The sequence below is a fragment of the Salvelinus namaycush genome, chromosome 16 (genome assembly GCF_016432855.1).
Source record: "Salvelinus namaycush isolate Seneca chromosome 16, SaNama_1.0, whole genome shotgun sequence".
NCBI classification, from domain to species: Eukaryota; Metazoa; Chordata; class Actinopteri; order Salmoniformes; family Salmonidae; genus Salvelinus; species Salvelinus namaycush.
Genome location: NC_052322.1, coordinates 377,731 through 395,085, shown reverse-complemented (window position 1 = coordinate 395,085; position 17,355 = coordinate 377,731). Strand labels below are relative to the sequence as shown.

The 17,355-nt window shown below is 41.0% G+C and overlaps 1 long non-coding RNA gene across 1 annotated transcript; it reads left to right on the top strand.

Moving 5' to 3' along the window:
• The first annotated feature begins 8,781 nt into the window (after positions 1-8,781).
• On the top strand, positions 8,782-11,558 carry LOC120060569. The gene is made up of 5 exons (XR_005478247.1): positions 8,782-8,928; positions 9,067-9,154; positions 9,418-9,546; positions 10,532-10,653; positions 10,880-11,558. It is a non-coding gene; the product is annotated as an uncharacterized LOC120060569 (long non-coding RNA).
• The last annotated feature ends 5,797 nt before the right edge of the window (positions 11,559-17,355 follow it).

The window sequence follows — 17,355 nt, the reverse complement described above, 5'->3', positions numbered from 1 at the left end:
GAACATCCCTCTGTACTATAGGTGTTTGCTTACACAGGAAGTCCTGTAAATTATGTTTCCTTACACACGTGTACAATATGCATCCTTGCTCCGGAGAAAGACCACGCATGTGGACTTGTGTGTACCTCAACAAGTGATTATTTGGGAGATTAATTTCAGCTGCCTGAAACAGCAGAATCCTCCATAATAAAATATATATATATATATATACACTGCTCAAAAAAATAAAGGGAACACTTAAACAACACAATGCAACTCCAAGTCAATCACACTTCTGTGAAATCAAACTGTCCACTTAGGAAGCAACACTGATTGACAATACATTTCACATGCTGTTGTGCAAATGGAATAGACAACCGGTTGAAATGATAGGCAATTAGCAAGACACCCCCAATAAAGGAGTGGTTCTGCAGGTGGTGACCACAGACCACTTCTCAGTTCCTATGCTTCCTGGCTGATGTTTTGGTCACTTTTGAATGCTGGCGGTGCTTTCACTCTAGTGGTAGCATGAGACGGAGTCTACAACCCACACAAGTGGCTCAGGTAGTGCAGCTCATCCAGGATGGCACATCAATGCGAGCTGTGGCAAGAAGGTTTGCTGTGTCTGTGAGCGTAGTGTCCAGAGCATGGAAGCGCTACCAGGAGACAGGCCAGTACATCAGGAGACGTGGAGGAGGCCGTAGGAGGGCAACAACCCAGCAGCAGGACCGCTACCTCCGCCTTTGTGCAAGGAGGAGCACTGCCAGAGCCCTGCAAAATGACCTCCAGCAGGCCACAAATGTGCATGTGTCTGCTCAAACGGTCAGAAACAGACTCCATGAGGGTGGTATGAGGGCCCGATGTCCACAGGTGGGGGTTGTGCTTACAGCCCAACACCGTGCAGGACGTTTGGCATTTGCCAGAGAACACCAAGATTGGCAAATTCGCCACTGGCGCCCTGTGCTCTTCACAGATGAAAGCAGGTTCACACTGAGCACATGTGACAGTCTGGAGACGCCGTGGAGAACGTTCTGCTGCCTGCAACATCCTCCAGCATGACCGGTTTGGCGGTGGGTCAGTCATGGTGTGGGGTGGCATTTCTTTGGGGGGCCGCACAGCCCTCCATGTGCTCGCCAGAGGTAGCCTGACTGCCATTAGGTACCGAGATGAGATCCTCAGACCCCTTGTGAGACCATATGCTGGTGCGGTTGGCCCTGGGTTCCTCCTAATGCAAGACAATGCTAGACCTCATTTGGCTGGAGTGTGTCAGCAGTTCCTGCAAGAGGAAGGCATTGATGCTATGGACTGGCCCGCCCGTTCCCCAGACCTGAATCCAATTGAGCACATCTGGGACATCGTGTCTCGCTCCATCCACCAACGCCACGTTGCACCACAGACTGTCCAGGAGTTGGCGGATGCTTTAGTCCAGGTCTGGGAGGAGATCCCTCAGGAGACCATCCGCCACCTCATCAGGAGCATGCCCAGGCGTTGTAGGGAGGTCATACAGGCACTTGGAGGCCACACACACTACTGAGTCTCATTTTGACTTGTTTTAAGGACATTACATCAAAGTTGGATCAGCCTGTAGTGTGGTTTTCCACTTTAATTTTGAGTGTGACTCCAAATCCAGACCTCCATGGGTTGATAAATTTGATTTCCATTGATAATTTTTGTGTGATTTTGTTGTCAGCACATTCAACAATGTAAAGAAAAAAGTATTTAAAAAGAATATTTCATTCATTCAGATCTAGGATGTGTTATTTTAGTGTTCCCTTTATTTTTTTGAGCAGTGTATATAGAGAGAGAGAGAGGCACCCAGGCTACTGGTTTCTCTCTCTGCTTTTGTTCTCATGTTTGCTGTGTACAATGAATGTGTCAAGGAGCTGGGAATGCACACAACGGATCTGAGACCAAGCTACTAGGTAAATTGTTCCTGGCTCCTTTCTGTTTCAGGGCCATGGATAGATGTCAAACACCTACAAATCCTTGCCCTCCTGAGGAGAATGACATTGTATTTTTCTGATAGACAAAGGTACACAATCAGTAACCGTTCATGTTGCATCTAATGGACTTAATCAAATTAACAGGTTCTGAGAATATGTATTAACTTGAAGTAGAGAGCTATTGCTGTATTCAATGTCGCTTTATTTACGGAGCTGTAAGCAACCCTGTAAAAATGAAAGGTTGTGTTGTGAGCCACATGCCATAACACACCGATTGACACCGATTTACAATCGGTAATTTCCGTAACTCCACCCACCCTTTCCGACTACGTTGTCGGGGTAACTACAAGGGACGCCTTTTCCCCCTCAGCAGCAGAGCAAAACCACAGTACTGGAATTGCCTTTTGCTATTTATGTTGTCACGACTATTTACCCATTTTTGGACGGCACCTATAATAAATATTTTAGATAACTTCTCTATTCTTTTGAACTCTGAATCCTTCGTAAATTGTAGCATACAGTTTAATGCTAACGTTAGCTAACCATAGCATGCTATTTTTGCAACAGGCTCTAATGGCAAAGGATTAAGTTAGCTAGTTAGCTGGCTAACGTTAGTTCGCAGCCAATGCTGAGTTAGTTAGCATAGCTAAGTTACTTAGCTAGCCTGTCTTTCGCTATTAGTTTTGTCCAGTAATCCACATAACGGTCACAAATAACCAGAGGACCATTTTGTACAGACAGGTCTGTTTGTATTAGCTAGCTAACGTTAGCTAAGTTAACGTCGCTAGCTAGCTACAGTTGTCAGGAACATCATTCCAGCAGTTTCTAGCTAACTTGCTTAGCAGCAGCAGTAGCTATTATGTGCTTGGTTATCTGATCAAGTCACTTGATGCAACACATAAGTGACATGCTACTTACTCTCTGTTGTTATCATCTATGCATAGTCAATTTAATAACTCTACCCACGTGTACATATTACATCAACTAACTGGTTATTTTACTGGTGCTCATTAATTACTTGTTACTTTTATTTCTTATTCTTAACTGTAATTTTTGTATTATTATTTAGATGTTTTTTTTTATAGTGTTTATATATATTTTTTAACTACATTGTTGGTTAGGGGCTTTTAGGGAGTAAGCATTTCACTGTAAGGTCTACATACACCTGTTATATTCAGCGCATGTGACTAATACCATTTGATTTAATTTGAATAACATTTGAAAGACCTTAGCTATTTTGCCATCTCCTGTGATTATTGTTTGGCAAGACCGCATAAACAGATCTGGGATTCAGGTTAGGGTCAGAGTGACAATGTATACTTTGGAAACCATTCTACTAAGCTCCTGTCCCAGTGTATGATGCTGACTGCTTGTGATTGGTTCCAGAGATGTGGCGATGCTGGCGCGGGCGGCAGTGGGTGGGGACGAGAATGCCCTGGACATGTTCAACTGGAGGAAGGCTGGGAAGTTAGCAAACTATTAGTGTTTTTACCTGCGTTGTTCACTTACGTGTGTGTGCGTTTGAATGTGTACGTGCATGCATGTCTGAGATATTCCTCTGAAACAAGCCCTCAACGGTTAGTGTGTGTTTAGGTTTGGTGCGCTGCCTGGTGTAATGAAGCGAAATTAAAGCAGCACTATCACTGCTTGCCTTGGTAAGTGTGTATTGACCCTGTGCCTCCATGTCCTGTCGTGGAAATACTAATTAATAATGAGGAGAGACAAGGTCAATCACCAATCAGGATTTTTCTTTATTCAAAACGTATTAATAACATTGATTAATTATTGCAATAATGAAGCTGGTCGACGAACCACCCCTAGATGATTAATTGAGAGCCCAACGAGCGGATTTGTAGCAAAGTACATCCTCCTGAATGTTCATGACAAACAACAGATGTATGGAATGGGTCGCAAGGTTAAGATTTGTATGAAAGATACTAATAATTCACAGCAGACAGTATCTGCTGTAAAGACTGTTCTCATTGTGTAGAAACCAGGGTCTGGCCCCCAAAACAAGGTTCCTTTCATTATCCATACCCGAGCCATCTCTCCCTGGTACCTTCCAGTCAAACTGGAGCAACCTCCCTCACATGAATGGAATGTGGCTTGTTAGGTTTATCACCCAAGGCATCGTAAATCTACTGTCAGCATTAAGCCCCAGATAACCCTATACCCCCTATTCTGTTGCATAAAGCAACCATTTGATGCAATGACAGTATTATAACATAATCTTGTAATTTCCAGAAAAGGTGCACTGTGTGAATGAGTGTGGCAGGAGCAGCCCAGTGCTCAGTGTGGACGGCTCCATCCAGAAGCTCTTCTATCTGAAGAGGAGAGACGTCCTAGCCGTCATCATGAAAACCCTTTTGATGTCGCAGTACACTCTGGGACCTGAGGGGGGAGCCTAGGAGCTCATGAAGGTACAGTGTCACAGTCAATTTAAATAAAACTGTATTGGTCACGTACACAGATTACAGTGGCACAGTCAATTCAAGTGTGACTTTGTGTGTTTATGTGTTCTGTTGTCACAGGTGAAGCTGAGCGGAAAGAGTGGCCGAAGCGCAGATATCGTTTCAACAGAGACAGGCCTCTCATCACAGCTACAGGGGAACAGGTCATCAGGTCAGACACACACACTCACTGTTGCGCTGACATACATTGTGGTGCTGACATACATTGTGGCGCTGACATACATTGTGTTGTAGGCTCTGGGACTTGGATAGGGATGACAACTATGTTCTCTCTCTGGATGAGAGCCTGGGTAGGAATGAACATTACTGGTGTTGTGAAAATGTGTGCTAATTGAGTGCTATGGTAGACTTATGTTAAATGGATTACTATTACACAGTGTATATACAGTCACTAGCCTAGTCCCAGATCTGTTTGTGTTATCTAGTGGTTAGAGCGTTGGACTAGTAACTGAAAGGTTGCAAGATCGAATCCCCGAGTTGACAAGGTAAAAATCTGTTGTTCTGCCCCTGAACAAAGCAGTTAACCCACTGTTCCTAGGCCAACATTGAAAATAAGAATTTGTTCTTAACTGACTTGCCTAGTTAAATAAAGGTCAAATAAAGAAAAATCTTGCCAGCAACTCCTATGAGTCTCAAGTTTGGAGAAGCTAATTTTCACCATAAAAACATATAAAGCATTCCATGCATCATCACATTTGCAGACTTATGTAAGATAGCTGACTATTCCTAATGTTATTAGTAAATTGGATAGTCATAATTTAGGATGATAATTTAACTCAAATCACTTTTGCAAAAAAAAGACTGTTCAATGCAGCGCGAGGTGGAGTAGGCTTTGGCTAGGCTATATCAGATAGGCCTATGTTTCTTCTGCTTTGCACGAGAAAAATGTGGCCTTTTATAAAAACATTTCATACAATTCTATGACACTTTATATGACTGGAGAGATTAGCAGAATCTTTTTTTATATAAGACTTTCAAGAGGCACTGACCCAATGATAAAGACAGTGAATATGCACGCTCGCCATTTATCTATGTCTCGTTTGAGGTGCTGGAATTCTTAGTAGGTAGCCTATGGTTTTTGTGCATATTCTGCAAACAGGCTGGTCCAAGTCATCTGGTTCTCCATTGTCGTTAGGTTTGAAACCGAAATGAAACCAAAAAAGCCATCTTTTTCACCTCACTCCTCCAATCTACTGTAATAATGAAAAAGGCCAGAGGTGAAGGGCTATCGGATCTATAGGTACCCCCGGTCCCCACTCTTCACCCCACCCCCTCCTCAATGAACTGAATTTGCCTTCAAAGATTCTCTCCTATTCATACATATAACGGATTACAGTTTAATAGACAGATTAAGTTAGCAAAACAATACCATATAATAAATAGTTAACACTCCCGCTATGGGTAAAGTATATCTACATTAAAATTAAGTAGATAAAACATTTTATAAAAAATAAAAAGGCTTTTGAAGGTTTTTATTTTCATGATGGTTTTCATCCAAAACCATCAATGTCATGGTTATCCATTTAACGTCACAGCCCTATAGTCGTTCTCCCTTGCCCAACTCCCCCTGCGTATTGTCAGAGATCCTAGCTGCAGGCACCAACAGGGGGCGTATAGCTCTGTGGAGAATGGTGAGCCAGCCGAACACCGGGATAGAAGGCCCAGGCCCAGTGGAAACTACAGACACCCATGGAGATTGAGGGCATTGTCACCCAGATCCAGGTACACCACTGTACTGCAGTGCTACTGTAACAGTACTCTTCTTGCATTGTGTACAGTCATCGTCACGGACTCCAATTTGTAGCACCAGTCATGGAAATGTATTCTGATAGAAACAGCACAAAATTGCACGGCATGCAATGCACGGCTCACCATCCATCTCTGCACTCTGGTTTGGTGCTTGTTCACTGGGATGATTCTAACTTAAACATCCTCGTAAGCAAGCCACGCAAACCAGCCAATAAGATGCCATGTTGAGTAGGTGAAGGCGAGACAAAACTAAAACCAAAAACCCATTGGCTTAACAATAAAGTGGCAAGGTGAATCACCAATATAACCGTGTTACACTACATTATACTGTATTGACTCTTGGCCACAACAGAGCTTGTGTATTATATCCTCATCCATCACCTTGTTTAGACAGATCCTATCACAATTCATTTACAATGCGTTTTTTCATTTGTCACACCTGGCCTAAAACTATGTTGTGACTATGTTGTTTAAGTTTTACGATAATGTGTTGTCTGATTGATTACAATTGTCTTGTGGCGTTTCCAGTGGGGCTCCAACCTGAGCCTGCTGGCGGCCAACAGTGTGATCAAAGTGCTGATCCTCTGTGAGCACGTCATGTCAGCCCACTTCGGCCAGCAGGTGGCAGCTGTGCAGCAGACCCCCTCTCAGCTCAGCCTCACCATGTTCATCACCAACTCCCATCTCACCCTGTGCTCAGACATGCACATCAAGGGTGTCTGCATAACCAAGGTAACCAACCCCAAAATGTGTCTCGTTTACACTAGGTAACCAGCCCATAAATTTGTCCCGTCACCAAGGTAATCAGCCAGGGAGGCTATCGAGGAATTTGTTTCTGCTCAATATATGACACTTGAACTGTGTACATCTCACACAAGCAGGTATGAGTATGTGAGGTGTGTTGAGTGGTCATCTCTTAAGGTCCGTACACACCAAAGACGATAACTATAACAATAAGTATATCGATAAGAAAGTAGAAGTTGTTCTAATTCAAGTGAACAGCAGCGTATACACTACAACGATAACTAAAAAATCAATGGAGAATATAACGATAGCTATCGTTGGGATCACTTTCAGAGCGATTTCCCCCCAACGATACAATGTCATCAACCAATCAAAAACATGTTCTATTGAAGCATTCTAGGTGTGTGTGAGGAATAGTCGCCCGGAGGGGAGAGGAGATGGGGCAAAGCACACAGTGAGCTTTCCTGAATTACTGGGCATGTGAGCATATTGGTGGCCACATTAATTATAAGACGACTTGGGAGACTAATGATCCACAATAGACAGTGCATCTCAGTATCAGAAGATGCCCATATCTTCATATGGTACAGTTTTCTGACAAAAAAACACCATATGAGTGGCCTGTTAATGTGTCTTTCTGGACCTTTTAAACTGTTGAGAATAGACCCATAACTGGTCCAAATGGTTGTATATTCACGCCGAGGCAGTTATTTTGGAATGAAACATGCTTTCAAAGCTCAGGGCGTTTTTACAGCCTACACAATAATTGTGTACTCACTTGAAAACAATAATAGAATTCCTCATTGCGTTGTGTATTTGTAGCCGAGGTCAAAACATAGGACGAATCAATAGGGGAGCCCGGGGACTGCAGTGCGCAGCCTGGGGGAACGCACAGTGCATGTGGCATTTCATAATCTGATTACTTTTATTCTTGCACTTTGTCAGGTAAATATGTATAGCCCTAATATTTAGCTAATGAATGGCCTAATATTTAGCTAATGAATGGCCTAATATTTAGCTAATGAATGGCCTAATATTTAGCTAATGAATGGCCTAATATTTAGCTAATGAATGGCCTAATATTTAGCGAATTTTTAGCTTCTTACTTCGGCTGCACATCTCTAGCCTCTCTCTTCCAGCAGTTCCTGTGCCTAGTAGGCTAAAGACTACACAAGCCTATGCTATTCCTCTTCTAGTCGAGTTCTAGGAAAAGCTATAGGCTACTATAGCTTGTTAGACATTTATTTTTATAATAGGCCTGTTTGAGGAGAAGCAGGCTTGGTTTTGCTACTTGCTGAATGTAAAATACAGCATAGGCCAAACTGGTGTGATCACTTTGACCAGTGATGATAACATTGTTGTACTGATGCATTGCAAATGGTTGCATAGGACAGACAGAGTGTTGAGCACAATGAAAAAGAAGATCCTAACTTACTGACAACCTTTAGAAAAAGGGAAATCACCTGCAAACCACTTGAGCAATGAGGCAAGCAATGACGTTTGTTGTTGAATTGCTACCTTTAAATACAAGTCTCTATATGATTTTTCATTACTTGTGCATTTTATTATTATTTGCTGTTGTCACTATGCCAATGAACACACCCTGAAGGCACTGAATTGTCTGTGTTACCACATTAATGAGCCTACAGTGAGCGGTAGGATGCGTTGATCACTTGATTAACATGTGTACTTTAGAACAATAAAAAATACTATACTGTGGATCCTTGCCAACATTTTATAGTTACGTTAAGTTTATCATTATTGTCCTTGCTGTCGACGGGCCCTTACCATGACTGTGGCTCAGTTGGTAGAGCACGGCGCTTGCAACCCCACGGTTGTGGGTTCGATTCCTACAAGGGGCCAGTACGAAAAAATATGCAGTCACTACTGTAAGTTGCTCTGGATAAGCGACTTACAATATAAACATTTTAAATATTAGGCATCTGATGTTTAGGTGTTGTGTGTTCAGGACATAGTCACAGTGTGGAACGGGAAGCAGGTCACTGTGTACGAATCCTCAGGGACAACTCTACGCAACACGGGTAACGTAGTTAAATAGTCACAACACCAGTGCACAACACCAGCATGGCACTGCATAACACTATCATAAGCACTGTGTTAAGACAGATACTTAGTGTTATTAAGCCCTGTGTGAATCCTCCTCTCCTGCTCGTCCCCAGGATATTTCCCGTGTGAGTCCCAGGTCTTAGCTGTGCTGTGAATATCTACACTGTGGAGCCCAATAGGGTCCAGGTCCACACACCACAGGTCAGTCCCCTATCTGAAACCCTCTGCCTATCCACATTCCCTCCCTTCTAACCCTTTTCTGTTCATACTTGATACACACACACACACAGTCACGCATGCATGTGGGAATACATATATACGCATGCGCGCACACACACACACATGCATACTGCCTCATATGGCTTCAAAACTCACGTCAAATCTATTTCAGTGTTGTTTTTTGCTGTTGTCTGTTGCCTATATTATAGATAAGCAATGTGTATCTATCTTGCTCTGTCTCCCAGGGCACAGTGAAGCAGCTGCTAGCCTTCTCTGAGGCGGAGGGCAACCCTGTGCCGCTCGGTGGGTGTCAGGGCTACCTGGTGGTTGGAACAGACACGTTTAACCTTTATTTAACAAGGCCAATGATCAAGGTATTTGACCTCACCCGCAGGTATACACACAGCATATAAAATCCCTATTACCTCCAGTCAATTCACATTTCTTCTAATGCCACAACCTCTGTCTGTAACGGTTTTCTTCGGTGGAAGAAGGAGAGGACCAAAGCGCAGCGTGGTTAGTGTTCACCTTATTTTAATAAATCCAAAACTGAACACTACAAATACAAAAAACAACAAACGTGTAAACCGAAACAGTTCTATCTGGTGCAGACACACAAAGACTGAAGACAACCACCCACAAAACACAATAGAACACAGGCTACCTAAATATGGTTCCCAATCAGAGACAATTACTAACACCTGCCTCTGATTGAGAACCATATCAGGCCAAACGAGAAACCCCACATAGAAACAGAAAACATAGATCATACCCACCCAACTCACGCCCTGACCACACTAAAACAAAGAAAATACAAAAGAACTATGGTCAGAACGTGACACTGTCTCAAATCAGCATCGTTAGCCAGTATAAATAAATTTGTTATGAAAACATTATGTCACCACTGGAGTCACTTGATATTACAAAGGCCAATTTAGTTTTGCTGGTCTCCATAATGTTTATTTGCAACATAGCTAATATAATAATATATCCCGTTTAGCAGATGCTTTTATTCAAAGCGACTTAGTCAGGCTAATCCCTTTGATTGCATATTGCAACACAATTTTCAGGGTTCATTCTATACGTCATTATATAGTGTGTGGGGGTGTGTGTGTGTGTGTATATATGTATGTATATATATATATATAAATGTGTGTGTGTATATATGTATGTATGTGTATATATAAATGTGTGTGTGTATATATACAGTATATCACAAAAGTGAGTAGACCTTGGTCTAGGGATTTGAAATGAAGTGATTTGAATTGCTACACTTCCAAGTCAATTATAATTATATTATTCTTATATATAACTATAAGTAGTTAATTGTCTTGTTTCTGATTTATTTCTCCATCTAAGGTGAATGGGAGACCTGACCACAAAATGTGCTTCTATAATGTGGAGATGGACACACTCTCTCACTTTGACTTCTTCACTGGCAGACCACCTATTGGCATCTCACAGGCCGACGACACAGAAAGGTGTGTGTGTGTATATTCTTTTGACTCTGTGTGTTCTTTTGACTCTGTGTGTTCTTTTGACTCTGTGTGTTCTTTTGACTCTGTGTGTTCTTTTGACTCTGTGTGTTCTTTTGACTCTGTGTGTTCTTTTGACTCTGTGTGTTCTTTTGACTCTGTGTGTTCTTTTGACTCTGTGTGTTCTTTTGACTGTGTATTTTTTTTCTGACTATGTATGTGTTTGTTCCAGAGGGCCACTGACAGAGCTGAGCGAGAGATGTCCTGTGTTTCACTTTTTGGACGAGAGCGAGCCTCTGTCTGTTTGTGTGTGAGACAATACTGGTCGACTCCGATTCTGCCCAAATGGACCACCTGGACAGGTTGCTTCATTTTACTAGTTACCACCACACAAAAAATGTAACATACATTATAACATACAAAACATTAAGAACACCTTCTCTTAACATGACATAGACTGACCAGCTGAATCCAGGTGAACGATCTGATCCCTTATTGATTTCACCTGTTAAATCCACCTCAATCAGTATAGATGCATTTATTTGTATTTTTTAGCGGAGCCCTGTAGTACAATGCAATCTTAGTCCTCTATTGACGCTTTGCCTGTTTGATGGTTCGTCAGAGAGCATAGCGGAATTTCTTAAAGATTCCGGTTTTATATTTGACATTTATTTTACCTTTATTTAACTAGGCAAGTCAGTTAAGAACAAATTCTTATTTTCAATGACGGCCTATGAACAGTAAAGGGGTGTGAATACTATCTGAAGGCACTGTAAATGATCTCTGAGTGTGTCCTGATTTGGTGATTTGAGGAAGAAAGTAGAAAATGCATACTGCAATGGCAGAGAGGACAGGTGCATCCTGTTTCCATTGATCATCCTTGAGATGTTTCTACAACTTGATTGGAGTCCACCTGTGGTAAATTCAATTTGATTTTACCTTTATTTAACTAGGCAAGTCAGTTAAGAAAAAAATCTTATTTACAATGACGGCCTACCAAAAGGAAAAGGCCTCGTGTGGACGGGGGCTGGGATTAAAAATGTAAAATAAAATACAATTAGGACCATACGTCAGGACTACCGGGCATGATGACTCCTTGCTGTCCCCAGTCCACCTGGCCTTGCTGCTGTTCCAGTTTCAACTGTTCTGCCTGCGGTTATGGAACCCCTACCTGTCCCAGACCTGCTGTTTTCAACTCTTAATGATCGGCTATGAAAAGCCAACTGACATTTATTCCTGATTATTATTTGACCATGCTTGTCATTTATGAACATTTTGAACATCTTGGCCATGTTCTGTTATAATCTCCACCCGGCACAGCCAGAAGAGGACTGGCCACCCCTCATAGCCTGGTTCCTCTCTAGGTTTCTTCCTAGGTTTTGGCCTTTCTAGGGAGTTTTTCCTAGCCACCGTGCTTCTACACCTGCATTGCTTGCTGTTTGGGGTTTTAGGCTGGGTTTCTGTACAGCACTTCGAGATATTAGCTGATGTACGAAGGGCTATATAAAATAAACTTGATTTGATTTGAATTATATCACTAAACACACATCACGACAAGAGAGACATCACAACACCACATAAAGAGAGACCTAAGACAACAACATAGCAAATCAAATTTTATTGGTCACATACACATGGTTAGCAGATGTTAATGCGAGTGTAGCGAGATGCTTGTGCTTCCAGTTCTGACTATGCGGTAAAATCTAACAAGTAATCTAACAAATTCACAACAACTACCTTATACACACAAATGTAAAGGGATGAATAAGAATATGTACATATAAATATATGGATGAGCGATGGCGTGCGGCATAGGCAAGATGCAGTAGACGGTGTAGAATACAGTATATAGATATGAGATGAGTAATGTAGGATATGTAAACATTATTAAAGTGGCGTTATTTAAAGTGACACCTCTATGTGAACATTATTAAAGTGCCGTTATTTAAAGTGACTGGTGATACCTTTACCTTTAAGTCTGTTTATTTAAGTGGCCAGAGATTTGAGTCTGTATGTTGGCAGCAGCATGGCAGCAACACATGACAAGACAGCATGGTAGTAACACCACATGACAACAACATGGTAGCAACACAACATGGCAACAGCACAACATGGTAGCAACACAAAACATGGTCCAAACATTATTGGGCACAGACAACAGCGCAAAGGACAAGAAGGTAGAGACAACGATAGAGGAAACCAAGTCTAGATTTAACCTTAGCCTGCAGATTTGATTTGTGCTGAGAGAAGGACAGTGTACCATCAAGCCATACTCTCAAGTACTTATAACTTCTTATGGCTGAGATCCCGTTAACGGGATCGACTTGACAACAGCCAGTGAAAGTGCAGGGCACCAAATTCAAACAACCGAAATCTCATAATTAATATTCCTCAAACATACAAGTATTTTACACCATTTTAAAGATAAACTTGTTGTAAATCCAGCCACAGTGTCCGATTTCAAAAAGGCTTTACGACGAAAGCACACCAAACGATTATGTTAGGTCAGTACCTAGTCACAGAAAAACACAGCCATTTTTCCAGCCAAAGAGAGGAGTCACAAAAAGCAGAAATAGAGATAAATGTATCACTAACCTTTGATGATCTTCATCAGATGACACTCATAGGACTTCATGTTACACAATACATGTATGTTTTGTTCGATAAAGTTCATATTTATATCCAAAAATCTTAGTTTACAGTGGCGCGTTATGTTCAGTAATGTTTTGCTTCCAAAATATCCGGTGATTTTGCAGAGAGCTACATCAATTTACAGAAATACTCATAATAAACATTGATAAAAGATACAAGTTTTATACATGGAACTTTAGATAAACTTCTCCTTAATGCAACCGCTGTGTCAGATTTCAAAAAAACTTTACGGAAAAAGCACACCATGCTATAATCTGAGTACAGCGCTCAGAGCCCAAACAAGCCATACAGATATCCGCCATGTTGTGGATTCAACAGAAGTCAGAAATAGTATTATAAATATTCACTTACCGGTTCCCTCCTCTCTCTTGTAGGGGAAAGAGAATAGGTCATTAGTACCGTCAGCTGTGCTTAATTGCCTCTGATCACCTTGACTCACATGCCTGGCTGGGCTACTATCCGTGAGCCCAGCTTGCCCTCTGGTGGTCCTTCCACATTACAGACAGATTATTTCACTTATAATTCACTTTATCACAATTCCAGTGGGTAAGAAGTTTACATACACTAAGTTGACTGTGCCTTTAAACAGCTTGGAAAATTCCAGAAAATTGACATGGCTTAAGAAGTCTTCTGCCGAAGCTTGATTTTGTGAATATATGGATAAAAACTGCCGACCCTGATGTATTTATGCTTTCTGAAACCTGGCTTAAAAAATCTATTACAGACAAAAATATTGGCATAAATGGTTACAATGTGTTTCGTACAGATCGTACATCTAAGGGTGGTGGTGTTGCTGTGTATGTAAAAGACAAGTTCTCGGTGGTCGTCCTGACTTCTGTTACTAAACCTAAGCAATTTGAATATCTGTCTTTGAACCTAAACCTTGGCTCATCTTTAAATATTGTTGTATCTTGTTGTTATAGACCTCCATCTACTACTGTTGTATTTTCAAACTGTTATCACAGAATGTCCTGATTTGTCCTGATGGGTGATCTGAATCAGGACTGGGTAACATCTAGCTCTGATCAACTAAAAATGTTGTGCAATACCTACAATCTCACTCAGATTGTCAACAGTGTAACTAGGTTGAATATAAAATATCCTCGGAAATCCTCTTTGATTGATTTGATCTTAACCAATACTTCTCATCATTTTAATGCTTCTGGTATTTTTGTAAATGACATAAGTGATCACTGTGCCTGTGTGAGAGATGGGAAAATTCCTAAGAAATCTCCACGTGTTATTACAAAAGAAACTGGAAGCAGTTTGATATTCAAGGTTTTTTACATCATGTATCTAGCATTGAATGGAATAGAATGGAATTAATCCCTGATGTTGAACTAGCCTTTTCTTACTTCCACAACGTATTCCTGTCACGTTCTGACCTTAGTTCCTTTTTTCTGTCTTTATTTTAGTTGGTCAGGGCGTGAGTTGGGGTGGGCATTCTATGTTGTTTTTCTATGTTTTGTTCTAGTCGTTATATTTCTATGTGTTTGGCCTAGTATGGTTCTCAATCAGAGGCAGGTGTCGATCGTTGTCTCTGATTGAGAATCATACTTAGGTAGCCTGTTTTCCCACTATGGGTTGTGGGTAGTTATTTTCTGTTTAGTGTTTTTTGTTTGCACCTTACAGAACTGTTCGTTTGTCGGTTTGTTGTTTTTGTTCAGTATTCATTCTTTATTAAATTATTATGAATACGTACCCCGCTGCACTTTGGTCCTCTTCTCCTTTCACCAACGACAACCGTTACAATTCCAGGATGTATGCAATAGGCATGCCCCTTTAAAAAAATTCAGGATTAAGGGCAGAGAGAACCCTTGGTTTACTAAGGAACTTACAAAAATCATAAGGGAACGAAATGCTATGTGGGCTAAAGCAAGAGGGACTGGTTTGGCAGATGATTGGATGGCTTTTAAACGTCTTCAAAATATGGGTGTGGCTATGATCCGTAAATTGAAAGCAGACCACTACCTGAAATCTACTTCACAAAATGTAAATAATCCATCCAAATTTTGGCAAGTAGTGAAAGGTTTGGAGTGCAGAAAAGATACACAGCTTCCTAAACAATTGTTGGTCGACACACAGATTGTAACTGAGAGAACCGCCATTCTGAAAGCCCTGAACCAGCATTTTTTTATATGCAGGCAGTTTATTTGAAAAGGTCAAAGGTATAATTGAGCCCCCTATGAATTTACCTGACACCCCTGTGCACTCCTTCACCAGGTTCTCCTTTTCATCCTTCTCTGTTTCAGAAGTGTGTAAAGCCCTGAAAGAAATTTATTTAGAAAAATACACTGTCCCTGATGAACTAGACCCCCGCCTCCTACACCTAGCTGCAGACACCATTGCTCCCCCCATAGCATGTATTTTTAACCTTACACTCGATGTTAAGGAAATCCCCAAGTTATGGAAATCTGCTTTTGTACTGCCTCTCCTGAAAGGTGGAGATCCCTCGCTACTTGACAACTATTGACCCATATCAAAATTGTCTGTACTGTCAAAGGTACTGGAGTCCTTAGTTAGTAGGCAGCTAAAGGCCTACTTCCAAGAAAACAACATCTTAAATGGAATGCAATCAGGTTTTAGGTCTGGCCACAGCAACGTTTCAGCAACATTGAAGGTTTTAATTGACATCCACTGTGCTCTTGATAAGAAGTTACATTGTGTGTCTGTTTTTATTGATTTGTTGAAGGCTTTTGACACCGTGGACCATGCTGTGTTAGTGCAAAGGTTAAAATGTTGTGGAATTACTGGTCATGCTCTAGATTGGTTTATAAATTACCTATCAAATCGTACACAATGTGTAATGGCGGATGGTTGTAAATCTGAGTCCATAGAGGTGTGCTCAGGTGTTCCGCAAGGTTCTATTTTGGGCCCACTGTTGTTCATTTTGTATATCAACAACATTGGGGATCTTATTGAAACAGCGGATGTTCATTTTTATGCAGATGATACTGTTCTTTATTCAAGTGGTAGTAGTTTATCTTTAGCTTTTGAAAATGCCCAAAGAGCATTTAACATCATACAACAGAATCTGTATGATTTAAAGCTGATTCTAAATTCGGGTAAAACAAAATGCATGGTATTTTCAAATGCCAGGCATGTTACAAATCATGTCATTGCTACATTGGCTGGACATACTATAGAGCAAGTTAAAGTGTACAAATATTTGGGTGTGTGGGTTGATGATAAGCTGAGCTTCACTGTGCATGTAGAGAACTTGATAAGGAAGCTCAAGCTGAAAATAGGATTTTATTACCGGCATAAGGCTTGTTTTTCTTTTGAGGCCAGGAAGGAGCTGGTACGATGTACATTACTGTCGGTTTTAGATTTTAGTGATATATATGCAGGCCTCAGCCACTACCCTGAGAGCACTTGATTCAGTGTATCATGCAGCCCTCGTGTTCATTACAAATCAGAAACGTCTAACACATCATTGTGATCTCTACAGCGCTGTTGGCTGGTCGTCATTGACCTTGCGTAGGCTTAAACACTGGTATACACTGGTTTATAAGGCCATATTGGGTAAAATGCCATTTTATCTCTGTTCTTTTTTAGTCAGGTCAGTAAATAAATATCAATTACGGTCCCATTCTGATTTTCGAACAGGTCATGGTAGAAATATGACCTGTCTCTCCTGAACAATTTAAAATGTGATGATCTAGTTTCGTTGGTGGAGTTTAAACACTTGATTGATGTATATATCATAGAAGAGTGTAATTTTTTTTAGGCCAGCTGTTTTTAGTCAGGATGTTTGTGTTATTAACATAAAATGTTTTTGTTGTACTGTATGTGTGTTTATAGTTTTGTTTAATGTTGTGTTAGTGTATGTAAGTTGTTTTGTCTGAAACGTTGTTTCCTCTGCTGCTATTGGACCAGGTCTCTCTTGGAAAAGAGATGTTATTTCAATGAGAAGAAAACCTGTATAAATTAAGGTAAAATAAAAAAAATAGAAGCTTCTGATAGGATAATTGACATCATTTGAGTCAATTGGAGATGTACCTGTGGATGTATTTCAAGGCCTACCTTCAAACTCAGTGCCTCTTTGCTTGACAT